Source organism: Rhinopithecus roxellana, chromosome 16 (genome assembly GCF_007565055.1).
Source record: "Rhinopithecus roxellana isolate Shanxi Qingling chromosome 16, ASM756505v1, whole genome shotgun sequence".
NCBI lineage: Eukaryota > Metazoa > Chordata > Mammalia > Primates > Cercopithecidae > Rhinopithecus > Rhinopithecus roxellana.
In genome coordinates this window covers 30,615,695-30,638,400 of record NC_044564.1, presented here as the reverse complement: position 1 = coordinate 30,638,400, position 22,706 = coordinate 30,615,695, and positions in this window count along the sequence as shown.

Sequence of the window (22,706 nt, the reverse complement as noted above, 5' to 3'; positions counted from 1 at the left end):
AGGAGGTAAGGGCACTCAAGGGGAACAAAAGGAAAGACATTTCAACCTCACTAGAATTAATGAAGTCACCCATGGCACCCAGCCCTCTCTGCCGCATTCCCAACTTCATCCATCTCCAAACGGTATGAATTTTATTTGCTAAATGCCATTCGCCTCCATCCTCACCACTCTACCTTGGCCACTGCCAGTATAGCCATGCTGTCAACATGTCTCCTGTAGATTACTGTAACAGCTTTCTCACCAGTCTCTCAGCATCCTGATTAGCTCTTCTGAACCATTCTTCACACTGCAGCCACAATAATCTTTCGGAAACTCAACATAAAGCTACTAAAATCTGAATACCGCTGCCACCCCTACCCCCCTCCCCCCAACACACACACACACAAAACCTATCTTAAGGCCAGGCGCAGTGGCTCACGCCTGCAATCCCAGCACTTTGGGAGGCCAGGACGGGAGGATCACCTGAAGTCAGGAGTTCAAGACCAGCCTGGACAACATGGTGAAACCTCATCTCTACTAAAAATACAAAAATTAGCTGGGTGCAGTGGCCCACGCCTGTAATCCCAGCTACTTGGGAGGCTGAGGCAGGAGAATTACTTGAACCTGGGAAGCAGAAGTTGCAGTAAGCCAACTGCATTCCAGCCTGGGTGACAGAGCAAAACTCTATCTCAAAAAATAAAAATAAAAATAAAACCTAGCTTAAAATTGTTTGCAGGCTCCCATTGCTCTGTAGAGTTTATTTTTATTATTTATTATTATTATTATTATTTTTTGAGACGGAGTTTCACTCTGTTGCCCAGGCTGGAGTGCAATGGCACAATCGCGGCTCACTGCAACCTCTGCCTATTGGGTTCAAGAGATTCTCCTGCCTCAGCCTCCCAAGAAGCTGGGATTACAGGCATGTGCCACAATGTCCGCCTACTTTTGTTCGTGTTTAGTAGAGACCGGTTTTCACCATGTTGGTCAGGCTGGTCTTGAAATCCTGACCTCAGGTGATTCTCCTTCCTCGGCCTCCACAAATGCTGGGATTACAGGCATAAGTCACCACGCCCGGCTGCTCTGATGACTTTAACTAGTTGAATTGGCCCAGAGAGCTCTGCGTTATCTGTGTGGCCGCTCTTTCCCTCTTCCTTTTGCATCTCACTGCCCAGATTCCCCCACCTGGAGCACTCTTCCCTCCTCACTTTGCCAACTCATCTTCTCCTCACCCCTAAGCTCTTAACTTATATCAGTTCCTCAGGAGCACTTGAGGAAGAACCTCTGCTACCTGCTTAATCCAGAACCCCATGTTGTAAACTCCTTTGCACCATCAGCCAGCTCATGAATTCTTCATGGAATGCTTCACAGGGTATTTACATGATCTCACATGATCATTTGACTTCTGCTTGGTCTCCCCACTAGACTGTGAGCTCCATGAAGGCAAGGATTCTATTTTTGCTTACCACCGCATCCCAGAGCCCAGCACAGTGCCTGGCACATATTAGGTACTAAATAAATACATTTGGAAGGAAGGATGGACAGAAGGAATGATGAATGAATAAGTAAGAGTGGCAAACTGATACTGCTAAAATAAGAATGACGGCTAGAATTTTAAGTGAATGATAACAGTAGGTAACACACATTTAACTTCCAATGTTAGGTACTGTTCTAATATATATATATACCATACATACATATACTAATTTATTTCTTATGACAACTCTATAGTTATTTTTATTCTCCCCACTTCATAGATAAGGAAACTGAGCCACATAGAGGTTACTCAAAATCACACAGCCAGCAAATGCAATTTATTATATTTTATAATGGAAGAGATATTATGACCATACATAACACAAGAATATAATCTGCTCTGGGACCCTTCTTGCCTAACCACTTTAAAGGGTTTCAGCAATCGCTGCTTTTAAGGGTTAAGGATTTATCTTATTTGGAATTGGATTGTGAAAGTGAAAAACTGTGTCTATCACCCCAATGAATGAAGATCAGAGAATCTCTTTTCTGTACTTCGGCTGCCTCTGTGTCACATTTTGGGGTAAGATATTTCCACTTCAAAGTAAGAGTGGTCTGATTAGAACAAGCTCAACATAAAGTAATAGGCTGTTCTCACCTCAGTTTTGACTATATTGTTTTAAAGTCAGTAGCACAGAAATTGAAGCAGCTAAACGCAGAAAACAAAGAGAAAAAAGAGCTCAGAGTATGGGAAGAAAAAGGAAAGAGTATTTCCCTAGGAAAAAAGATTGAAATCGAGATATATTTGTTTAGAAAAGAGAAGATGATGGCCGGGCGCGGTGGCTCAAGCCTGTAATCCCAGCACTTTGGGAGGCCGAGACGGGCGGATCACGAGGTCAGGAGATCGAGACCATCCTGGCTAACATGGTGAAACCCCGTCTCTACTAAAAAATACAAAAAACTAGCCGGGCGAGGTGGCGGACGCCTGTAGTCCCAGCTACTCGGGAGGCTGAGGCAGGAGAATGGCGTGAACCCGGGAGGCGAGCTTGCAGTGAGCTGAGATCCGGCCACTGCACTCCAGCCTGGGCGACAGAGCGAGACTCCGTCTCAAAAAAAAAAAGAGCATGCCCACCATAGACTGGTTTATTTTTGGCTTAACCTGGAATAGAAAGCCGAATGTTTAGACAAGGCAAAGTCATCTTGGGAAGGGAGGAAGAGAGGAAGAGTACTAAGTGGAAACAACAAATAACTTATTTGCAAAATGAAACTCTAGATGGAGCAGTTCCCTATATTTGAATTTTCTGTGGTGACTGATACTGATTTTGCTGGATTAGCAACTATTGGAAAAAGGACTGGTTGGAATACATTAGCTCTGTGATAGGAAATAAAATTGGATGATGCATCACTTACAAAATAGAACGTGAATCTCTGGGCAGGATCCATGTAAAGAGAGGAAGGCAGAAGAGAAAAAGGAGGAGGATGACAGAGAGGAAGAAGAGGAGCGGGAGCAAGAGGAGTTGTAGTAAGAAGAATTTTGAAAAGGTGTCCAAAAACTTGGTGTGTCCTGTGGAATATGATAGAGGGCACAAGCTCTGGAGTCCACCTGCTACGGTTTGAATCCAGTCTCAATCAACTGCTAGCTGGAACCTCCCTAAACTCAGGCTTCCTATCTTTGAAATTGGGATCATAAAGAAACTAATCCTTGTTAACGTCATAGCACATAGTAAATGCTTAATAAATATTTGTGCCACTGCTATTGTTGAAGATGATCTATCCCCTGATAACATAAATCTGAACTACCAGCTGTATTGAATAATGTTGGAATTGACCAGAAATAACCAGGGATAATGTTATACTAGATTCTCTTCTGGAGGGGGTCATCACCTAACAGTGAGCTTTACACTTAGATGCAGAAACCCAAGATAAGATGCAATCTTACAGAAATTGTCCATTCTAGACTGGTTCTATGAAATCATTTTTTCTCTCTCTCTTTTAGTTTTCAGTCACCATCCTTTTTCCCTCTGCTTACTTTTCTACTTTGTACTCCGTTTTCCACTCCTTTGAAATCTCCGCTCTTCTCCCCATGTGAGGATCCTGTCCAGACAGACTAACCAGACCTGTTTCCTCCATGCTTTAAACACTGGGGGCCTAACGGGGAAAACATTTTCTTTGGGTGGGTGCCAAGTAACGTTGGGGAGTGGGAGAGAGTTTTTAATGACACAGTAAGAAAGAAAATATTTATGTTTCATTTTAATTGAACTTTTCAAGCTCACTATTTTTTAGTAGATGAAAAAGATCAACATATGAGAACACTGGAAATGAAAATACACATAGCTCTGGTTTCATGCACAGAAGTGGAAAAAGCAAATGGGGCAAAGGGAAGTCTGTTGGAGGCATCTTATGGGAAGAACTACCCCAGCAAAAAAAAAAAAAAAAAAAAAGTGAGCTTAGTGGCACTGCCTTTATCACTGCATTTCTATGATTGGGGCAGATCCTGTTGGACTGGCCCATAAAATTGGCAAGATAGTGAACAAGTTCATTACTTTAAATATCTTTCTATTTGTTGGGTCTACTGCAGTGCCTTGGGGAGCAAGTTTATAGAGTGTCACACCTGTTAAACCTGGCAAAGGGAGCGCTGTGAAAGGACGCGGTTTACCTTCTTGAGTGACTCCAGAAATCACTGTTTTTGCCACTGTTTATTAAGCGTTTACCATGTGTTAGGTACTGTACTAACTGCTTTAGACATATGATCTCATTTAAATCTTCCAGCAGCTCTGTAAAGTAGGTATCGTTAAAGTTACTAGGCAATTTACTTGGGTCACACGGCTGATGAATACAGGAGCTGAGGTCTTAACTCAGGTCAGTAAAACACCAAACCCTGCATGTAAACCGCAATATCAGGTACAGCCCAATCGGACCAGTTTTCTATCTCTAACAATACTTGGAAAGACTCGTTATCTTAGGATTTGTGAAGGCAACAAACAGAATAGCTGAGAATGAACTACTTGTGTGTGTGTATAATATATTTAATTAACTAATATATAGTAGTATTTTTCTATTAAGTAAATCATAGTGGGATTACGCACTATTTCCAATTAAAAGAATCCTAACAGGTGTAGTAGCTCATGCCTGTAATTCCAGCACTTTGGGAGGTGAGGCCGGCAGATCACTTGAGGCCAGGAGTTCAAGACCAGCCTGGCCAACACGGTAAAACTCCATCACTACCAAAAATACAAAAATTAGCTGGACATGGTGGTGTACGCCTGTAGTCTCACCTATTCGGGAGGCTGAGGCAGGAGAATCACTTGAACCCAGGAGGCAGAGGTTGTAGTGTGAGCTGAGATTGTACCACTGCACTATAGCCTGGGTGACAGAGTGAGACTGTCTCAAAAAAAAAAAAAAAAAAAAAAAAAAAAAAAAACCTTGTATTCCTTGGTAGGTTTCTCTTCTCCCCGTGATACCCAGCTTTTCCTAATCCATTTCTGTGTGGACCTACAACCTTTAAATCTCTGCTGTGCCTCAGTTTTATCATCTGTTATAAAAAGTACTAAGCTCAGAGCATTTTCAGGATTAACACACTTGATGCATTTAGAACCCTTGGAGGAGTATTACTGATATTTTGAAAATGTTACCAATTGGCATCATGTCTCTTCCTTGAATGGGAATCGTATTACCATTTGAAGAACTGACTTTAGTCCTTGTTGATGCATTTTGCTTGAAAATATAGACATTGCCATGACAATGCCACAGAGACTTTGCTTCTCTCCAATGCTTTCTGCAAAATGCTCTTACCTGACTTGCTTAGTAACTGCTCAGAAAATGTTCTCCCTCCGTCCACAACCCCCTGTAGCTCCTTGGCGTCCTCTGAGGAGGATGATGGCGTACACTAAAGTCCCCTTTACACACCGCAAGGAGAAACATATTTTCAAGGCTGATGGTAAAAAGAATCACCTCCTGTTTCTGGTCCAAGCTACAAATTGATTTGATTTTTTTCTACTGGGTAGAAACATGAAGGGCATGAAACGTCCTGTGTATGTTCACTAAAATCCCCTGGGATACAGAAACTCAGGAATGTTTCTGTTTAATGCTAAGCTTAAACAGGCCTTAGAGAAATATGTAAGATACCTGTCTCAAATTGAGGGTCTTCTCCATAGATCCTCAAAAAAGATGATCTATCTAGTTTGGAACATGTCGCAGTGGCTCTCGCTGGTAATCCCAGCACCTCGGGAGGCCAAGGTGGGCAGATCACCTGAGATCGGGGATTTGAGACAAGCATGACCAACATGGAGAAACCCCGTCTCTACTAAAACTACAAAATTAGCCAGGCGTGATAGTGAATGCCTGTAATCCCAGCTACTAGGGAGGCTGAGGCAGGAGAATTGCTTGAACCCTGGAGACGGAGGTTGCGGTGAATATTTTCTTTTCTCATCTAATTTTAACTCCACTGTTGCCCAAGAGATAGTCTGTTCTTATAGGTCAAAAATATTAAAGATTCTCAGTTTTATGTGTTTCAACTTAATACCTAGAAGTCAAATACAGTCTGTTTCTAGGTTTATGTAGTCATTGATACTGTGAGTTTTGCTTGTTGCTTCTTTGTTTTTTTGGTATACAGTGTGGTTTTTTATTTTTTAGTAGAGACGGAGTTTCACCATATTGGCCAGGCTGGTCTCAAACTCCTGACCTCAGGTGATCCACCGGCCTCAGCCTCCCAAAGTGCTGGGATTACAGGCGTAAGCCACCGTGCCCGGCCTACAGTGTACGTTAAAGTAAATATTACAAAGTCAAAAGATCTACTGTAGGCCGGGCACGGTGGCTTACGCCTGCAATCCCAGCACATTGGGAGGCTGAGGTGGGTGGATCACCTGAGGTCAGGAGTTTGAGACCAGCCTGGCCAACAAGGCAAAACTCCGTCTCCACTAAAAATAACAAACAAACAAAAAAGGTAGCCAAGCATGGTGGCAGGTGCCTGTAGACCCAGCTACTTGGGAGGCTGAGGCAGGAGAATCACTTGAACCCAGGAGGCAGAGGCTGCAGTGAGCCAAGATATAGCCACTGCACTCCAGCCTGGGCGATAGAGTGAAACTCAGTCTCAAAAAAAAAAAAATTTTACAGTGCAAATAGCAGTAAAACATGCACAGATATGAACTACTCACCTATTAATATGCCCTTTGACTTTCAGTCTCTTACAACACATTGAGGGCAACTATTTTGGGGTCTGAAACACTGCCCTGTCTCGTCTGGAATGTCTGCTATAAGACACCAGGGAGGGAAATCAATTTGCTAAAGAAGTTCATACCTGTAGTGTGACTAAACAGAAAACAGCAACTTAAATTTGCAGCCACATGAGGTTGAATGGTATACCTGGGAATGAGAGTGACAGCAGTCTAGCCGTGAGACTGTCCTCTGGGCCAGAGGGCAGAGAGGTCAGAGTTCATAGTGGACCCTGACGTATGTTCCCTCTTTGCTGACCTGGACCAGCTGTCCCTTCCTATGTACACCATAAGCAGAGGCCCCAGCTTCTGATGTCAGTGTGTTGGTGACAGCACAGCTGAAGGTGTGAGAGGTGTCGGGGAATGTGACTGCTCATCTACATGCATTCCCTAAAAGGAAGTCTCAGATGTTACTCAAAGCACTTATCAATCACTCGCGTGGGCAGAAAATGACAAGCAAATTGCAGGCCCCATCAAACATTCCTTATGCTGATGCATCCGTAAGACAACCTATGGGGAGGACTCCCACTGAGCAGTGAACGTTTATGAGCAAAGTGATTCAAAGCTGCTTCAAATCCGCCTTTAAAACTGGTGAACAAAGCAGTAACTCAGTAGCGGTTTCCCCAGGACCCCGTACACAATTATTTCAATCCAGTGGGGTGCATGTCTGCCTGCGGGAGAGGGGACAGCAGTGCTGCCGAGCCGCAGGCTCAGGCCCACCTCTGCTAAAGCCTGGCTGAGCCCTTCTCTGCTCGACTCACCTTGGGCCAGTGAACACCCCTGCAAAACAGGAGATATCTAAGTCATAGAGTTGTTGTGAGAAATAGGGGTAGGTGGTCATTAGTGTTCTGAAAGCTTATAGAATGGTGCCACGTGTGCAGCAGGAGGTCAATACAAGAACTAACACTTATCTAGAGCTTGCTTTGCATGCCACACATTGCTTTAAGAACTTTAAGTGTATTGTTTATTTAATCTTCTCAATACCACCAAGGCAAGGACTAATGCTGTCTGCATTTTATAAGAGAGGAAAATGAGGAAAAGCAGTAAGTTCCCACATCTAATAAGTGAAGGAATTGGGACTCAGACTCAAGCTTTTGTCTGACCTGGAAGGCCATGCTCTTCACCCATAAATGGTGACGACGCTTTGTCCTGAGAATGACTCATAGAAGACAAGATGGTGTCAACAAACTGTGTCTTCTTTTTTTCTCTCCCCTAACTCCCTCCACCCTGGGAACCTTGCTCTCCATGCACTCTGAGGGGGACTCAAGCCTTGTAGGAGCCCCTGAAACCTGCAGGGACTGCTGAGTCCAAGCTAAACTGCTCTGGGCTGAGGGGAAATCACTCCAGAGCCTTTTCTAGCTTTGCTATGGGCACTCAGCCTAACCTTTATTTTGTAACTGATTTACCCTGCCCAGAAGTCAGCCTCAGCTACTTTCTGTGAGAACTGGGTAGACCCAGGAAATACTCGGCTGGCCAACCAGAAAATTAAATAACAAAGTCATCGGGCCCTGAAGCTTAATACTCAAATGCCAAACAATTTAGAACAATGAGTCACTCTTTCAAAATAGAAATAGTTGTCTTCCAATGTCTTAGCTCTTGCAGAATAACATAGCGTCATAGTTAAAAACATAGCCTGTGACTGGGCGCGGTGGCTCATGCCTGTAATCCCAGCACTTTGAGAGGCCGAGGCAGGCGGATCACGAGGTCAGGAGTTTGAGACCAGCCTGGCCAACATGGTGAAACCCCATCTCTACTAAAAATACAAAAATTAGCTGGGCATGGTGGTGCACGCCTGTAATCCCAGCTACTCGGGAGGCTGAGGCAGGAGAATTGCTTGAACCCAGGAGTTGGAGGTTGCAGTGAGCTGAGATCATGCCATAGAACTCCAACTCTGGGCGACAGAGCAAGACTCCATCCCAGGTAAAAATAAATAAATAAAATAAAATAAAAACTAAAATAGTTGGCTGGGTGCAGTGGCTCATGCCTGTAATCCCAGCACTTCAGAAGGCCCAGACGGGTGGATCACAAGGTTAGGAGATCGAGACCAACCTGGTTAACATGGTGAAACCCCGTATCTACTAAAAGTACAAAAAATTAGCCGATGGCAGGTGCCTGTAGTTCCAGCTACTCGGGAGGCTGAGGCAGGAGAATGGCGTGAACCCGGGAGACGGAGCTTGCAGTGAGCCAAGATCGTGCCACTGCACTCCGGCCTAGGGGACAGAGCAAGACTCCGTCTCAAAAACATAAATAATAAATAAAATAAAATAAAATAAAAACCACAGCCTGCAAGCCAGAGCTCTAGTACCAGCTCTAGCTGCATGACCTTGAGCAAGTTTCTTAACTTCTCTGTGCTACAGTTTTCTTATTTTTTAACATGAGAATAATAGATTCTACCTCAGAAGTGGTTGTGGGGATTAATGAATTGTTTCTATAAGTCATGTCTTTCTTGCCATTCCCTATAAAGATCAAACAAATTCCCCTATGTAAAATTACTCATTTTGATAACTATGTGACAAGATGATGCACAGATGGCTTTTAAGAACACTAATGACCATGTTCCTAAATACTTTGGAACATGCCTGGCACATAAGAGCTATATAAATATTAGCTTGTATAACTATTATTATTCTATTGTGTTTCAGTCCAGGCATATAGGCTTTGCAGCAATGTCTTTAAAGAATTTTTCTTGAAAATCTTTTTCCTATTTTTACCCTCTCACTACTAACTACCCATCCCCTCTAAATCCCCTCCCCACCATCTCATCTTTTCCTTAAAAGCAAAGGAAATTACATTTAAAAGCCTCGTGAAATTACAACACTCAACACGCTCATAAAATTCAGGAAATGCAAAAGTTAGTATTCTCTGAAGACATTAAGTCAGTATAGTGGCTCTAACTTAAACATTTCACATTTCGGAGGGCTCGGTGTAGACTCTTGGAGTTTCTGGTGGTGAGCTTTGAGGTCTTCACAACTGCCCCCGCCTCACCAACTGCTTTTGTCTTGTAGAATGCCTCCTATGGGTATCAGGTGGCCTCTGGACCTGTCATTTCAAAGGAATACTGCCCCTGCTCCAGACTCACAGCCATCTCACAGAGCAGTGCTTCTCACACTTAAGCATCAGAACCCCCTGGCAGGTTTGCCAAAACACAGATCGCCAGGCCCCACTCCTGGAGTTTCAGACTCAGTAGATCTGAGGTGGGGCCTGATAATCTGCATTTCCATCAAGCGCCCAGAGGATGCTGATGCCACTGGTCTGGACCACATTTTGGGAACCACTGCATGAACACGTCTCTCCACTAGAAATATACTTCCCTCACTTCAAATCCCATAGAGCTCCTCCAGCTGCACCAAAAATTGAATGAAAAATTCCATTTGTGGCGGGGCGCGGTAGCTCACGCCTGTAATCCCAGCACTTTGGGAGGCCAAGGTGAGCAGATCATAAGGTCAGGAGATCGAGACCATCCTGGCTAATACGGTGAAACTCCATCTCTACTAAAAATACAAAAAAATTAGTCGGGCGTGGTGGCGGGTGCCTGTAGTCCCAGCTACTCGGGAGGCTGAGGCAGGAGAATGGTGTGAACCCAGGAGGTGGAGCTTGCAGTGAGCTGAGATCTCACCACTGCACTCCAGCCTGGGCAACGAGGAGAGACTCTGTCTCAAAAAAAAAAAAAAAAAAAAAAAAAAAATTCTGTTCGTGAATGTATATGATTCCTCAATTTTTTAAGAAATGGAAAACAAATTCTGTTCCAACTCCAATACAGCCTAGACAAAACAAGACTCACCTCACCTCAGCTGCTGCACTCATTCTACACACGCACCCTTTGTCTGTTCTGCCTGTATCTTTGCACAGATGCTCAGGATGGTGTGTGTGTTTAGACATCTCCAACCCTGCTTGTTTACATGTACACATTTGTGTTTTTTCTTCTCCCCCATTAAACTATAAAGGCCTTGAATGTCATTCTCGCCAAGGCTCCAAAGCACCTGATGCTGAACACACGGTGGGTGTTGAATAAATGCAGCTGACTGATAAAAATGTCGACTCTATTATTGTACCTGGTAAGCAAAGTGAACAGATATTGCCATGAGAACTTAAAACTCTGCATCAGAGACCAAAGTGTGTTTATTTTTGCAGCATTAATATAGTCAAAAGATGACTTTCCACTCATATATAAATATGCGATATGTTGCCAATCAGCATTTTAAATGCTTTGATGCCATTCTCAGAAATACCATCTGTGCATCATCTTCTCACAGAGTTATCAAAATGAGTAATTTAACATAGGGGAATTTGTTTTATCCTTATAGGGAATTGCAAGAAAGACATGAGTTATGGAAATATTAGTGTCATTGTAATCAACTTTGATTGTATGGGACATTCAAGGATGTGCAGCACCCAGTATCTCAATCTTTCCATAATTAAATAAAGGAATGATATTAGCCCTGAAGGTTATTGATGAGAGTATTTTCTGAGAGTTAATAATTAACCCAAAGTTATTATTATTATGTACTGATTTACGAATCACATTTAATTACATGATCAAAAGGATGAGATCATTATTGTTTTATCTATTGAACAGCTAGGATTTGAACTGCACCAAGTTAAGGATACAGTATATTACCAGTCATTCCCAAGCAAACAAAGACTGTTAGAGAGACAATCAGAAAGCTTGTCTTCTGTCCTAATGTCCTGTGAGATCTAGAATATACATTAACCATAATGACATTGGAGGTCAAATATTTACTCAATACTGTTGAAAGAAGTCAGTGTTATACCTAGTCCCATGCGATATGAAAATGTGTGGTCTTTGGGCAGATTTTTTTTTTTTAAGATTTGGTGCTTAGCTGGGCATGGTGGCTCACGCCTGTAATCCCAGCACTTTGGGAGGCTGAGGCCACCTGAGGTCAGGAGTTCAAGACCAGCCTGGCCAACATGGTGAAACCCCATCTCTACTAAAAATACAAAAATTAGCCAGGCATGGTGGCGGGTGCCCATGATCCCAGCTACTCTGAAGGCTGAGGCAGGAAAATCGCTTGAACCTGGGAGGCAGAGGTTGCAGTGAGCCGAGATCGTGCCACTGCACCCCAGCCTGGGTGACAGAGTGAGACTCCGTCTCAAAAAAAATAGAGTTGATGCTACATCTAACCTTCTACTGATTATATTCTTTTCCCATCATTAAATTAAGGAGAATTTTGCTGGTGCATTCTGAACATTTAGTTTCTTTCAGCTTAAATCTTTCTGAAGTTCAACCAGGGAACAATAATGAGTTCTAACTGAGAATAAGTGTAGGTTGTTTCTGAATTTTTTAAAAAGTGATTTCATGCTATTGTTACTTTCATAATGAAACTTAGTGACATCTGGGTTGATATCTTTTTCTGGTCTGATTCCCAGTGTTGCTTTTATACACCCAAGTCAGATCTTGTTTTATAAAAGAAGCTGTATTCTTTCACTTGAGCTGGCCTTTTCTTACACATACCACATAATTACAGGCAACACACCTCCCCTTCTTGCAATTAATTCATCTTTCCCTCCAAAGAAATTAGGACAGTAGAGGATAAAGGGTACTCTTTTGTCTTTACAGGTTGAGATCACATGTTGCTGTATTACATACAGATTTTAAGCTAGTCAAAATTTTGGCTTATGGAGTGAATTTAAAACCAAAAGGGCAGATGCTACACATTAAGATATGCCAAGAGCAACCATGGTCAAGAAAACCTGGAAAATAATCTTGATTCTCCTCTGCTATTCCAAAAGCAGAGTTAGAACTGACTTCAAAGGAAACTGATCAATACTTGGGCTAATTCCGAGAAGATGAGAATTCAATTTAGTTTAACTGGTGCTAAAAACTGTAGATATGTATGAAAGCAATAGTCCACACAAACCCAGTGTTCAAGAAAGTTAGAGAACACTAAAGGAATGATAAGGGGTCAAAAGCTTTTGTGGCAAAGTATTTTATTTTCCAGGATTGTGTCGTGGTTTATTTTCTGAATTGTATTGAGTTTCCAGTTAATAGACTCCTCCTAGACTTTGGAATCAGTAAAACACAGTAATCAGTGGTGTAACTAAGCAGCATATTTTCATTAATAAATACACATTTTTAAAAAGCCTTTTAAAATGCCTTTGGTGAGGAAATTCTTAGTGTGAAAAAAAATTTTTAAACCTTTTTATTTGTTTATTAAGTTTAACCCTGTGGGATGAAAGAACTAAACCTTAAATGAAATGATCTAGAATCAAGCCCATTTTCTGCAATTCACTTATAGGAGCATGCTGGCAACTTAGCATCTCTGCAAATGGACACTGGTTTATTTGCTGAAGAGTCATACAGAGTTTGAGCTCATTGCATACAAATTAATTGGGAATGTTTTAGGCTGAATCTTTTACAATTTTTTGGCAAGTCTCACATTTGTACCTGTTTGCTTTACTCAGTTATTGCCTACTGCAAAATCAATTTTGTCTCTATAAAAAATTCTTTGCAAGTTCCCAAATATGTAATTTCATCTATCAGCAAACTTTCAGAATCTTCTCAGCTATAATATTTCCATGTATCTCTGAAGACATGTTCCTTTGAAGCTTAATGCTTTTGAGAAAACATGCCTCGGAGGCCAGTCAAATTCTATGATGCTGTTCGGCACTGCTCCCTGTGATGGATATAATTTGGCAATATGGCGCAATATGCACATGAGCTTTGGAATCAGACCTGTGTTCAGGTCCCAGCCCACTACTCAGTGCCTGTGAGATCTATGAGATTTTACTCAACCCACCCAAACCTCACTTTCCTCCTCATTTATAAAATAGAGATGATAATAACTACCTCATGGAATTATTGTAAAAATTAAATAACGTACTTCAGCCACTTTGAAGAGTGTCAGCAGATAGTAGCCACTCAATAATGGTGACTTCTTATTATTGTTGTTTAGTTAATATTAAGTAGCTTCCTCTTAAGTCTTCCTTTCACATTCTGTTTTTTCTTTTTTTTCTTTGAGACAGCATCTCGCTCTGTTGCCCAAGCTAGAGTTCAGTTGTATAGTATCTGCTCACTGCAACCTCCACCTCCCAGGTTAAAGCCATTCTCCTGCACCAGCCTCCCAAATAAATGGGATTACAGGCGTGCACCACCACGCCAGACTAATTTTTTGTGTTTGTAGCAGTAACAGGGTTTTACCATGTTAGCCAGGCTGGTCTTGACTCCTGACCTCAAGTGATGCACCTGCCTCAGCCACCCAAACTGCTGGGATTACAGGCCTGAGCCACCACTCCCAGCCCACATTAGCTTTAAAATACATTGACGTTTTCCTCAGAAATAGCTCATTCACATTATTCTGTATTAGTTTGCTAGGGCTATCATAACAAAATGCCACAAACAGGGTGGCTTAAATAACCGAAATTTATTTTCTCACAGTGATGGTGGCTAGTAGTCCGAGATCAAGGTGTGGGCAGGTTTGATTTCTCCTGAGACTTCTCTCCTTGGCTTGAAGATGGCCATCATCCACCAGTGTCCTCACAGGGCTTGTTCCCTGGGCCTGCGATTCCCTGGTGCCTCTTTGTGTGCTTGAATCTTTTTTTTTTTTTTTGAGACCTAGTCTCACTCTGTCACCCATGCTGGAGTGCAGTGGCAGGATCTGGGCTCACTGCAAGCTCCGTCTCCCGGGTTCATGCCATTCTCCTGCCTCAGCCTCCCGTGTAGCTGGGACTACAGGCGCCCGCCACCACGCCCGGCTAATTTTTGTATTTTTAGTAGAGACGGGGTTTCAGCTTGTTAGCCAGGATGGTCTCGATCTCCTGACCTGGTGATCCGCCCGCTCAGTCTCCCAGGGTGCTGGGATTACAGGCGTGAGCCACCGTGCCCGGCCTGTGTGCTTGAATATTCTAGTGGGATATATTTTGGATATTTCTCCCCACCCAAACCTCATGTTGAATTGTAATCTCCAGTGCTGGAGTGGGGGGCCCAGTTGGAGGTGTTTGGATCATAGGGGTGGGGTCCTTCATGGCTTGGTGCTGTCGTCACGATAGTGAGTTCTTGCATGATCTGCTCCTTAAAAAGTGTGTGTGGGTTGGCCGGGCACGGTGGCTCAAGCCTGTAATCCCAGCACTTTGGGAGGCCGAGACAGGCGGATCACGAGGTCAGGAGATCGAGACCATCCTGGCTAATATGGTGAAACCCCGTCTCTACTAAAGAATACAAAAATCTAGCCGGGCGACGAGACGGGCGCCTGTAGTCCCAGCTACTTGGGAGGCGGAGGCAGGAGAATGGCGTAAACCCGAGAGGCGGAGCTTGCAGTGAGCTGAGATCCGGCCACTGCACTCCAGCCTGGGCGACAGAGCCAGACTCCGTCTCAAAAAAAAAAAAAAAAAGTGTGTGTGGCATCTTTCCCCCACAACACTCTCTGTCTTGCCCCTGTTTTTACCATGTGACCTGTAAGCTCCCAAGTTGCCTTCTACCATGAATAAAAGCTTCTTGAGGTCTTACCAGAAGCCATGTTTCTCCTACAGCCTGCAGAACCGTAAATCAATTAAACCTCTTTTCTTTATAAATTATCCAGCCTCGCCGTGTGCGATGACACGGTCCTGTAATCCCAGCACTTTGGGGGCCGAGGCGGATGGATCACCTGAGGTCGTGAGTTGGTGACAGGCCTGACAAACATGGTGAAACCCTGTCTCTACTAAATACAAAAACAAAAACAAAAAAATTAGCCGGGTGCAGTGGCACATGCTTGTAATCCCAGCTACTTGGGAGGCTGAGGCAGGAGAATTACTTGAACACGGGAGGCGGAGGTTGCAGTGAGCCGAGATCACGCCACTGCACTCCAGCCTGGGCGACAGAGTGAGATTCCATCTCAAAATAATAATAATAAATAAATAAATAAACAAACAAACAAACTATCCAGTCTCAGATATTCCTTTATAGGAATGCAAGAATGGGCAAACATATAGTATCTCTTCTTATAAGGACGGCAGTGAGACCAGATGAAGGCCCACCCTAACAATGACCTCATTTTAACTTCATCACCTCTTTAAAGACCCTGTCTCCAAAAACACTCACATTCCGAGGTACTTGGGGGTTAGGACTGTAATACATGAATTTTGAGGGACACAATTCGGCCCATAGTACTCTGCTCCAACACACTGTCTAACACTGATTGACCCACAAATTGCTCTTCACTCACTCGATGTATTCATTCAAAATCCAGTCCTCAAGGATGTATTCAGTGCTTCCTTCAGACCAGATGTGACACCTGGGGAAGAGGGAACTCTTCATAGTGAGACTATAACACCATCACTCTTGTCAAGCTCACAATGTCATGAAAAAGCCAGGTAATTTTCTCAAATTATGATTTAGTATAAAAGAGTTAAGAAAGGAGGCCGGGTGCAGTGGCTCACGCCTGTAATCCTAGCACTTTTGGAGGCCGATGCGGGCAGATTACGAGGTCAGGAGTTCGAGACCAGCCTGACCAACATGGTGAAACCCCGTCTTTCCTAAAAATACAAAAATTAGCCGGGCGTGGTGGTGCACGCCTGTAATCCCAGCTACTCAGGAGGCTGAGGCAGGAGAATCACTTGAACCCAGGAAGCAGACGTTGCAGTGAGCTGAGATCACGCCACTGCACTCCAGCCTGGGCAACAGAGTGAGACTCTGTCTCAAAAAAAAAAAAAAAAAAAAAAAAAAAGAGTTAAGGAAATAGCAGACAAATGAATCGTTCTAAAAGAGGACTTTTTTTTTTTTTTTTTTTTTGAGACAGAGTCTTACTCTGTTGCCCAGGCTAGAGTGCAGTAGTGTGGTCACGGCTCACTGCAAGCCTTGACCTCCTGGGCTCAAGTGATCCTCTTACCTCAGCCTCCTGAGTAGCTGGGACCACAGATACATACCACCACACCTAGCAGATTTTTAAAAAAAATTTTTTGTAGAGACAAGGTCTTGCCATGTTGCCCAGGCTAGTCTCGGACTCCTGGACTCAAGTGATCCTCTTGCTTCTGCTTCCCAAAGTGCTGGGATTACCGGTGTGAGCCACCGTGCCCAGCAAAGAGGACATCTTAAAGGATAAATAGGAGTTGATTGGGGGAAAGGACAGTGGCTGAAGGAGGTTTCAGGCAAAAGTATTGGGAAAGATGAGTTAAATTAATCAGAAGTTGACTAATGATCACAAAATCAGAACAAGGGAAAGAAGATCAATAGTGGTGGGGAAAGCACTCTTGCACCTACGGATTGAGGGGGACCCCGAGCTGTCTCTGGCTGACTACAGAGAACAGGTCTCGGAGTGCAGATTTTGTCCGATACCCAGATCTTATGTCTTTCTGCTTGGTGAGCAACAAACATTGCCTCTATGATCTCCATTTACTATGCTGGCCACCTATGCTTTAATGAGATACTGCTTCTCATCTTCCAAATGTATTCTCTTTATTTTCTAAATAATTTGCCTATAAATGTAAATGATAAAATGCAGGTGACTTTGGCAAAGAAACAAACAAGCAAAAACAAAAACAAAAAACCCTGGCCCTTATCATTTGAGCATTTGAATATTTCAGGGTGTTTTTTTTTTTTTTTTTTTTGAGACGGAGTTTCGCTTTTGTTGCCCAGGCTGGACTGCGATGGCGCGATCTTGGCTCACGGCAACCTCCGCCTCCCAGCAACCTCCGCCTCCCGGGTTCAAGCAATTCCCAGCCTCAGCCTCCCGAGTAGCTGGGATTATAGGCATGTGCCACCATGCCCAGCTAATTTTGTATTTTGAGTAGAGAGGGGGTTTCTCCACGTTGGTCAGGCTGGTCTCGAACTCCCAACCTCAGGTTATCCATCTGCCTTGGCCTCCCAAAGTGCTAGGATTACAAGGCATGAGCCACCATGCCCAGCCCAAATATTTCTGTTTTAAGGGGTGCGTGCTTGGTGCTCTGATGGCAAGAGCTTCCCAGGGCTGCATGCCCATTATATCCCAGTTACACGTTTCCTTTACCTCACTTAGTCCTCTAGAAGAGCCTTTTTTTCTTGTTTTTGAGACAGGATCTCACTCTGTCATGCAGGCTGGAGTGCAGTGGATCATGGTTCACTATGGCCTCAAACTTCTGGACATAGAGATCCTCCCACTTCAGCTTCCCGAGTAGCTGGGACTACAGGCACATGTCACCACACCCAGCTAATTTTTAATTTTTTTGTAGAAATGGGGTCTGGCTGTGTTTGCCAGGCTGAACTCAAACTCCTGGACTCAAGCGATCCTTCCACCTCGATCCCCTAAAGTGCTGGGATTATAGGCGTGAGCCACCGTGCCTGGCCTCCAGCAGCCTTATGAAGGGAAGGTTTCAGTCTTACTCGCTTTGTATAGATGCAGAAACAGAAAGTTGAGCAAAGAGCTTGCCCAAGGCCATGCAGTCACCCAGTGGCAAGGCACAGACTTGACCCCAGGTCATCTGACTTCAAAGCCAAAGCACTAACACCAGGATTTGAACTGCGGCCAAGCAGTAAGGACACGCTCACTGACCTGCTGTGAAACGAAAACAGTAAAAACCAAAAGACTAAGGACCTTTCACATGGGGATAGGTTTATTAAATAGATCTTCCTCCTTGTGAGGCACATGTTTATCTTCTGCTGTCCACATGGTAACCATTGTGATCTTGAACTTTCCATTTTTCTTTTTCTTTTTTTTTTCTTTTTTGAGACTGAGTTTCACTCCTGTTGCCCAGGCTGGAGTGCAATGGCATGATCTCAGCTCACTGCAACCTCCATCTCCCAGGTTCAAGCGATTCTTCTGCCTCAGTCTCCCGAGTAGCTGGAATTACAGGCATGCACCACTACACCCAGCTAATTTTGTATGTTCAGTAGAGACAGAGTTTCTCCATGTTGGTCAGGCTGGTCTCAAACTCCTGACCTCAGGTGAGCCGCCCGCCTCGGCCTCCCAAAGTGCTGAGATTACAGGCGTGAGCCACCGCATCCGGGCAAACTTTCCATTTTTCATTGCCTGACTTTTAAGTGCTGCCACCTCACATCCCCTAATGAGGACCAATTTCTTAAATGCATTTATATTTACAGGAGAGTAAGTGAATAGATCATATAATGGCTTTCTTCTGCTGTGGTTTCCACAAGAGTAAAAAGTCCAGCCCTTTCTTATCATAACTGGCTGGAAACATTCCACATTGGAGATGTCAAGTCATAACAATGTGGGGGGGGGGGGAAAAACCCACTTTGCTCTCAGAACTACACAGTGCTATAGAAAAGACATTCTTAAAAGCTGTCTGCAATGTCCTACATTAATTTCCTCTGGTAAGGCATCTCAGACAAAGGGGTCTTATAAATGGATTACATGTGGCTGGGTGCAAAAGTACAGTAAGCCCTCTGTGAGATGCTTTTGAGGGTGGACAGCAAAATAGGGGCTTCCTTCACGAGGGTTCCCAGCAAACAGCTGACTTGAAGTTTTGTGGCCAGTAATAACCTCCTTCAAAATAAACCACTTATACTGTTGGCTTGACAGTGCCCCATCAATTATACCAAGAATGCGTGGCTTTTCTACCCTGGCAAACATCGTCCACGTTGACAAAAGGATAAACAGAGGGAGGAGGCCGGAGTGCTCCTTCAGTGCTGTCACTGAGCTCTGCCGTTGTTTGGCCTGTGCCTGGGCTCAGCATCTTCCTCAGCTGGAAGAAGTCCTCAGGCTGAGGCGGGTGGATCACGTGAGGTCAGGAGTTCGAGACCAGCCTGACCAATATGGTGAAACCCCATCTCTACTAAAAATACAAAAATTAGCCAGGTATGGGTGGCGTGCATCTCAGCTACTCCGGAGGCTGAGACAGGAGAATTGCTTGAACCTGGGAGGCGGAGGTTGCAATGAGCCAAGATCACACCACTGCTGCACTCCAACCTGAGCAAAAGAGCAAGACTCCATCTCAAAAAAAAAATAAAATAAATAAAATAAATTAAAAAAAAAAAAGAAGTCTGGGATGGGGAAGAGCAGAACCCATCCCAGCATTTCCGAGACCAAATGGATCAAGGTTGGGTCATAGAGAAGTTTGGAAACTGCAGGACAAAATTAGGTTACAACAAGCCATCTGGGGAGCTAGAATGAGCCCACGGAGCAGCAGCACTCACTAGGGTATGGGCTGAGGTCCGGGCTTGGATTGCTCAGCCAATGGAGACATGGGTGCCAGAGTGGGAGAGGCATCAAGATATTGTTTCTCATATCTGGCACATATGCTTAGCAATCACTACTTGGACCAGAGGTCAAGATAAATTTTTATTCCTTCCCTCAAAATGTAGTCTTTAGTAAGCCTGTAAGGAGAGAGAGAGGTTTGCAGAGCAATAGTCATTGATCCTAACTCACATGCATGGAGATACAGCATGACTCAGATCCACTGAGAATCAAGAGAGAGAAACCGGCCACGTGTGAGCATCAATTTCATCAACTCACTCACTCAGCTGAACTTGTGCACTGGTAGCCATGGAGCATTCATCATCTCAGAGTCAGAAAAGTCATGCCCCTCTCGCTGGGGACAGCCCCAGACTCAGGGAGAGGAGACAGCCATTTCTACCCAACACACCTCAGAAAAGAACATTTCCTGGGAAGGGTGAGGCAGGCATGTGGAGAAAGGGACAAGTAAGAAATTACAGATGTGGCCAGGCACAGTGGCTCACGCCTGTAATCCTAGCACTTTGGGGACCAAGGCGGGCAGATCACCTGAGGTCAGGAGTTTGAGACCAGCCTGGCCAGCATGGTGAAACATTGCCTCTAGTAAAAATACAAAAAATCAGCTGGGCATGGTGGCGCATGCCTGTAATCCCAGGGAGGCTGAGGCATGAGAATTGCTTGAACCCAGGAGGTGGAGGTTGGAGTGAGCAGAGATTGCACCACTGCACTCCAGCCTGGGTGACAAGAGCGAAACTCCATCTCAAAAAAAAAGAAAAGAAATTACAGAATGTGGAGCCTGGAAGATCTCTCCAGAAAGATCATAATTTGCATAAAACAACAACTTCAAAATTCCTCCAAACTCAAAACAACTTTTGTAGGCCACTCCCCAGATCATAACAAGAAAGAATTTTGTCTGACGCTTATTCTGAAGTGCTGTGCCTTGAAATCATAGCTATATTGTTTTATTTGGCTTTTCTTTAGTTAAGTAACACAAGTAATCACCAAACTAATATCCCCATAAAACTTAATTGAGCCTTTCTCCTAAATAATTTTTTGCTCTTAAAAATGAAACCAAATATGACAACAACAGTGGAAAGAAAAAAAAAATCTCAAAAAAAGGCCCTATGTTCAGGAAATGAGAAAATTAAAATGAAGAGAAAAATTCTTGCACTTACACCAAATAAATCATATTATACCGAGTGTCATCCAAACCAAGATTTTTTTCTCAAGGAAACTGCAAACAAGATGGTTTGAAATTAAAGTCTTCATTCTCCACCCAGCCAAGCAATCTCCCAGAAAGTCAGTCTCCATTATGTCCTGAAGTATCCGGAGAAGGATGTTCCACTGCTGGTTTCAGCTGGCTGCATTCTGTCTGAGATTGGAGTTTTTCAGAGGAGTGCATTACACACACATACACAGTGTGTGTGTGTGTGTGTGTGTGTGTGTGTGTGTGTGTGTGGTTGCAGGAGCCAGTGGCAGCATTCAGAAGTACCAAGAAAGCATTGTCCTGAAGGGTAGAATAAGTACCACGCCAAACACTGTGTGGACAAGCTGCTGTGGCTGTACCAGCAGATGGGCTGCTCACCTGTCTTCAACACCCCTCTTTCCTCCCAGGCATGTTCAGCCCTCCTTTAGACAAGAAAGGGAAAGAAACTTGAGGAGAGGCTGGGAACGGTGGTTCCTGCCTGTAATCCCAGCACTTTGGGAGGCTGACGTGGGTGGATCCCCTGAGGTCAGGAGTTCAAGACCAGGCTGGCCAACATGGTGAAACCCTGTTTCCACAAAAATACAAAAAAGTAGCCAGGCATGACAGCAGGTGCCTGTAATCCCAGCTACTCTGGAGACTGAGGCAGGAGAATCACTTGAACCCAGGAGACAGAGGTTGCAGTGAGCTGAGATCACATCACTGCACTCCAGCCTGGGTGACAGAGGGAGACACTGTCTCAAAATTTAAAAAGAAAAGAAAACAAGAAAGAAAGAAAGAAAGCAAGAAAGCAAGAAAGAAAGAAAGAAAGAAAGCAAGAAAGAAAGAAAGAAAAAGAAAGAAAGAAAGAAAGAAAGAAAGAAAGAAAGAAAGAAAGAAAGAAAGAAAGAAAGAAAGAAAGAAAGAGAAAGAAAGAGCAAGAAAGCAAGAAAGAAAGAGAAGGAGGGAAAGCAAGAAAGCAAGAAAACAAGCAAGAAAGAAAGGGACTTGAGGTGACACTGAGCTAGGCAAGAAGGGCACATGCATAAAATAAGGAAGGCCAACTTCCAGCTACTCACAAATCCAGAGGATGTTGTTTTACCTTCCAGATTATTCATGGCAATTTCTGGAACTGACGAGGAGAAAATGTGACTGTTAGGATGTTGAGAGAAAGAGATGCATGGCTTCACAGTGCATACATATTTCAAAACATGATGTTGTACACCATTACACAAATTGTAAAAACATACCCAATTTTTTTTTTTTTTTTTTAGACAGAGTCTTGCTCTGTCACCCAGGTTGGAATGCAGTGCTGCAATCTCGCCTCACTGCAACCTCCACCTCTTGGATTCAAGCAGTTCTCCCGCCTCAGCCTCCCAAGTAGCTGGGATTACAAGCACATGCCACCATGCCCGGCTTACTGTTTTGTATTTTTAGTAGAGACGGGGTTTCACCATGTGGGCCAGGCTGGTTTCGAATTCTTGACCTCAAATGATTCAGCCGCCTCGGCCTCTCAAAGTGCTGGTATTATAGGCATGAGCCACCACGCCTGGCCGAATATACACAGTTTTTATTGGTCAAAATTTAAAACAAAGGTATGAATGTAGTGGCAGGAAAGACTAGAAGTGAGGGATGGTCATTCGGATACTTGTCACAGCTAAATCCAGGCTCAGCCTCTTGAGTGTCACCCTTTATCTTCAAATGGTGGACTGTGGCTGGCAGTTTGGAGCTTCTGGACTTCCTCTATTGCACTGAAGATGTTTA